A 6,000-nucleotide genomic window follows, 5' to 3' on the forward strand; every position below is an offset into this window, starting at 1 on the left:
CATATTTGAAGAAAACATAGAATATGCTTATGATGTTAGAGAAGACCTTTCACAAATTATCACTGACTCTGTTAGCCAAATGAAAAGGTTTAAAGGGCATTTTGATGAATATCCATGTTGTTACCATTGCTTAAGAAACAAAATATTATTAGTCAAGGGTTTGGATCCCCTTACTGGCCAGCCACCAAAAAAAAGAAAGAAAGAAAGAGAACATTACAAACATAAACATAATTGAAGACATATAAATAATACTTGCCCCTAAGAAACTCAAAGTTTAGAGAGGTAGAATACATACAAAATGCTACTGGAGCACAGAAAATACCCAATTCAGACAGGGTCCAGGAAAGCCCAGTCATGAAATAAAGGAAAGGGTTTTAGACAGAGGAAATAACATACACATGAGCTATTCATCATCTTTGATTCTAATTGTCAAGTGAAGATTACGAATGGCAAAATTTCTGAGCATGCCAATCTACCAATCAGAGAGCTATCTGAAAATACAGCTCTGCGTTAGCAGGGCTGGGATGGGGAGAACATGTAAAACCAAACATCCAAACAAAAAGAGACTGTGCAGAAGACACCAATATAAAATGTATTATTGAAAAGTAATGATTAAACCATTCTACTTTACAGCAAAGGATGAAACTGATTACTTAGAGAAAATGAAATTTGGAGGCAGAGCATTCAAATTTTAACCGGGCAAGATATAATGTGCTGAAAGGAATGAAGCTCCTGCTCTGGATATGTATATATGCAGCTTTAAAATAATAATCTATATACTACAGCCATATTTCAACAGATGTAGCTCTTATTCATGATCAATTAGCTGACTTTATCTCTCACTAAATCTCACTAAGATATACTAGATAGCCACAGAATAAAAAAGGGAAGAGACTGTAGCCATTGTGACAATATCACAGGTGTCTGTGAAACCTTTCATACTGCTGATGATTCCTGCTTCTTGGATTTCTCATATCTCCTGATTTACACGTAACCATGTAACATGATAGTATTTGAAGTCTTTCCTTTATCCACCTTCCCGTCCCCTTTACTGAATTCTCTGCTAGCTTTTATCTCCTGGCTACAAATGTACCTAAAGATAAAGTATGTGGCATATACTTTTCTTTTAAAACTTCTTTGAAGACATAAGACTTCAACTACCACCTTCAAACAACATAATTTCAAGAATCCTGGCTTAGATCTTTCTTTTAATTCCAGTTACATATAATCACCTTAAATATTCTGCCACTGACTCAAATCAATTTAAGAGGTTTACAATCAGAACAAACATATACACATGCTCATGTGTATATGAACTCACCCATTTCTTAAAAAATCACAGGAACTTAGCTTTTTTCTCTGTCTCACCCTCTCCAATAGCTTAAGGCAATAGAATCCATCATAAATTTTCTCAGTTACAAATCTTATCCAGTCTTCTCTCATAATGTCTTCCTCACCTGTCTCTTTTTTTACCCTCTACCACTACAAAAAACTAATGTGGGCACTGATCACCTCGATACTTACAACAGCCTTCCTGCTTCCAGTCTCTCTCCTCCCTCTCAAGCATTCTGAACATTATTGGTGCGTGAATCTCTCTAAATTACTACTTTAAACCCATCACTCTTCTCCTCAAGACTTTTTTAAAGGGTGAATAACAATGCCAAATATTTTAGCAATTTAAGAACCTAAAATTTTGGTTTCAGTGTGCCTGTTCAATCTATTTTTTCCAATATTCAAGACTCTACATTCTCATAAGTTCTTTCCTCAGACTTCTCCCTCAAGCTACCCTTCGCTATACTTCTAAGAAAGAATTGCAAACAATCTGGCTTTTATTCCAATCATGCTGAAATTATTTTTGTAGTTTCCCAATTGCACAGCAAATATTTAAGCTCCTCATTTTGCTTGACCTCACCATGCCATTCACAATGAGGTCTTACCTTTCATCATTCCCTACCAGCCATGCCTATAGACTCTTAGCTCAAGCCACAGCAAATTACTAGACTTGCCTCTGACACACTGTGTTCTTTCAGTCTGTGCTTCTGTATATACATTCCCTGCCTCTACTATACCTTTCCTGATTCTGCTTTGTGCTACTGTTTATAATCTAGATGAAACATCTCGTCTGTGGAATTTTCCCAGACTCTACAAATATCTTTGCTCCCAGTACACTCTTATATAGTTCCATAATTGGATTTGTAACACTGCACTGTAATTATTTTACGTCTTGATATCCTCAGCATCTAACATACTTTGAGGCACCTAGTAAACAATTAAGATTAAGTTTTAAAAGACTTTCTGATGTAGCCGTACTATTCTACTCACTGTCACTCAAGGTTATTACATGAAAAGGCAGCATGTGTCATGGTTAAGAGCTCAGACCCTGAAGCCAGGCTAAGTAAGAATTTAGGATCTACTACTTATTATTAGCTAGGCAAGTTAATTAACCTTTCTGTGCCTGGGTTTCCCTATGTGTGAAAAGAGGATAATAAGTACTTCATAAGGTTATAAGGATTAAATGTATTAATATGGGCAAAGTGCTCAAAACAGTGACTGGAACAAAATAAGCATTAAATATGTATTGGTTATAGGGCAGGCCTGTGGCTCACTTGGGAGAGTGCGGTGCTGATAACACCAAGGCCACGGGTTCGGATCCCTATATCGGGATGGCCAGTTTGCTCACTTGGGAGAGCGTGGTGCTGACAACACCAAGACATGGGTTAAGATCCCCTTACCAGTCATCTTAAAAAAAAAAAAAAGTATTGGTTATTATAATTAATATACCTTGGTTATTCCTGACCCTTTCCACATGCTAGTCCTCCATTATGTTCTATATGCTCCACTCTGCATTATGTCTTTCATTCTCTATTATGAGTGGGCTTCCTTCATTTTTCCCTTCATCCGAATCTTACCTAGGTTTCCAGGCTGACCCCTGGTAAATCCTACGATCATTCTAATCGATAAATGATCACTTCCTAATTTAAATATCTATAGCATTTTCTGTATCATTCTGCATTTAATTAAAACTGCTTTCCATCCTTGTAATTTTTCATGTATAAGTTTGTTAATCGAACTTTTGTAAACTCTTTGAATGTCCTGATTGACATGTCATGCATCTTTGTAAGTTCCTATAGCCAGCAGTAAGTGCTTAGTATTTGTTGTGTAAAATAAAAAGCTTAATAGAAACCTCAATTCTGATCATACTGCCTTTGCAATCAAAGAAATGGAGAAGTCTGTGAGAACATTCCATGCTTCTTTAGGAGCCAAGCTGCGAATGTATTAGGGCCAGGGAATTCTGACTCCTATTAAAATGAGAAGCTCTGAAATAGCACTGGGTAGGGGAGGGGACCCTTCCTGCCACTGTAGAGAAGTTATGGGTAGCCCTTAAGTTCTCAAACAAAATTGTAGCATTGAATTTTCTATGAAAAATGTGTCGGCATGACAAAAATAACTGACAGCACAGGATGTAGTTTCAGAGGGACCCTGAGCCTGTTTCCTTCTCTATAAAGTGGATACTGTACCATCTACTTTGCAGGTATAAAAGAATCAACATTCACTCTATCTAACTGAAATACAAGTTCCTTTGAGAAAAATTTTAAATAAACTGAGAACACTGCAATTTGAAATAAATTAGCTGGCAGTAGTATTTGTAATATTCTAAATTACCTATGAAAAAAATCAAACAAGCCTAGTATTGTCAATAACACACACTTGAGATGAAGGAAAAATTTCACTACAGAGTTTATCCTCTTTTTTTGATACCTTCTCTTTCCTGTAATTTTTTTCTTTCACTTGTGATTAAAAGCAAATGTACAAAATTATCCCCAAAGAGAAATATTTGAAAAGCACAATTTAACTAAATATAAGTGGTTCTATAAATGTAGCATTCCAACTTAGAGTTCAAAAATACTTCCAAATAGGAATCACATAAATTTAAGAAATTAAAATAATGAAGAACAGCTCATATGATGATCTGAATCAGTAATTTCAAATTAAGAGTTGTTCCAACTTGAAGCTGGCAATCACACAGAGTCTAGAGGGTTGTTTACAGCACTGACTAAACCAAATACCCCAATCTTTTAGAAGATTCATCCTGGCATTCTAATAGTGATCAATTACTTTAAAACAGTATAATTGCTGAAATGCCCAATACTACACAAATGAAACCCAAAATGGGTTTCCTTCTAATGGAAAAAAGAAAAATGGCAAGCCATATTTTTAACCTGTGATTTTTTTCCAGTTTGAGGTTATTAATAAAATGCTGCCCGTTCACTGAAGAACAGAACTTGCTATTTGGAATAACCTTTAAGCTGAGGGAACGAAGTAAAAATTTAAAGACAGATGGATTTGTTCTCTTTAGGATACAGCGGTAGTGGGTTTTGTTAGGAATGGTACGTATAAGAGATCAAAAGAGGAAAAGAAACATTAGTTAATGTTTATAAACACTGTGAACTTTCAACAATGTTGAAATGTTACAATTTAAGGACGAAAAGACGGCTGTGAGGAAGGGAAATCTCCAAGTAGGGAATGAGGAGTCAATTGCAGGGCCAGTGGAATCTAGGGGGAGATGATAAGGGGATAGGGAAAAATGTGGGATCTGGTAACCAAAAAGGGGTATGATCAAGAAGGGAGTTTGGGGGCTGGGGCTTAATAAGGGTGTGCGTGTGGTCGGGGTAAGATTTGTACTTGGGATTGAGAAATCGAGATGACAAAGTTGTGGAAGTCGAATTTGGAGGTGTGGGAGCAGGGAGAGGAAGGAATGTGGGGATTTCCAGGCTAGGGCTGACAAATTCGGGGCGCGCGCTGTCGGGGTGTCTCTCGAGGAAGGAAGGTCCCCTCGGGCGTCAGGTCGCCAGCGCGCGCCGACCGAGCCCTCACCCTCTCGCTACACGGCCCTGCACCGGCCCCGGCCCCGGCCCCGGCTCACCTCAGGCCGCGGCGCCTGGCTCCTCCACGTCTCCACAGCGCACGACCCCCTCGGCGCCAGGCCGGGGTAGACCCGTCGGCCTGGTGGGCGCGGCCCCCAGCTCAGCGGCGCCCGTGCGGCCCCAGCGCAACTCCGCGGGCCTCCCGGCTGCTCGCCGAGGCTCCGGACCGCTCGCGGCTCCTTCCCCGCTGCCTCTGCGCGTGGCCCTCCTCCAGCGGCGGGGCGCAGCGCCCCCCAACCCCGCCCCGCGGCGTCCCCGCCGCGCCCCGCCCCCGTCCCGGGGCCTGTGCGCTGATTGGTCCCCGCGAGACCCGGCGCGCCCGAGCATTGGTCTAGCGGCCGCTCGACAAAGGGGCGGGACTGCAGGCTGCTGCGATTCCCGTAACGCGGCTCCCGGCGTCCCGGATTCCGGTGGCTGCGTCCGTGTCGCCTCTCCCAGACTGGATCGAAGGGTTCCCCCCACCTCCCCTCCGCGGGCGGGAGGAGCGGAATGTTCCATTTTACCGTGGAATTACGGGGTCATGAACTGAAGTTCGGGTGCTGCCCGCGCCTCCCGCCCTGCCTTCTCGCCAGGGCGCTTGCGGCCTCCCCGTGCGGCCTTCCCTGAGGGACTCAGTGCCGCGAGGGACCGCCGGGCTCCCTGGGGAACTGGGGAGGCGTGGGAGCTCCTTGGGGAAAGTGGAGGGCTCTGGGGCGGTGACTCCACACGGGATTGCCGCAGCTTGTGGCGGCGGCTTCGGTCCAAGTCTTATGTAAACGAACCTTGCCACGGTGTAATTTTTTTAAGTTAGTAAATGAGTTTGGGTGTGATTGATCAGTGAACCCCAGAGCTGGTGACCCACCCGGAAACTAGTGTTTCTTTGCGGTTTGTACTTACCAATCTGTGATTAAAATACAGAGTAAAAACCAATTTCATTACAGTCTTCCCCTCCCGCAGCCTGGAAAATGGGCCTACAAGGCTCACGCTGGTATATGTGTGTATATACATACATATATATATATATATATATATTTTAATGCAAAATGAATAGCTTAAAAGATAAAGGGTGTAGGTGTGTGTATTTATGTGTATAAAG

The 6,000-nt window shown here is 42.1% G+C and overlaps 1 protein-coding gene across 1 annotated transcript in view; it reads right to left on the reverse strand.

Annotated features, from left to right (window-relative positions):
- Positions 1-5,134, reverse strand: part of IL6ST (interleukin 6 cytokine family signal transducer) — a 46,257-nt gene extending 41,123 nt beyond the window's left edge. The window contains exon 1 of the mRNA XM_063085642.1: positions 4,925-5,134. The gene's annotated coding sequence lies outside the window, so the exon portion shown is untranslated. The remainder of the gene's footprint in view (positions 1-4,924) is intronic.
- Positions 5,135-6,000: the final 866 nt, after the last annotated feature.

The sequence above is a fragment of the Cynocephalus volans genome, chromosome 2, assembly GCF_027409185.1.
Source record: "Cynocephalus volans isolate mCynVol1 chromosome 2, mCynVol1.pri, whole genome shotgun sequence".
NCBI lineage: Eukaryota > Metazoa > Chordata > Mammalia > Dermoptera > Cynocephalidae > Cynocephalus > Cynocephalus volans.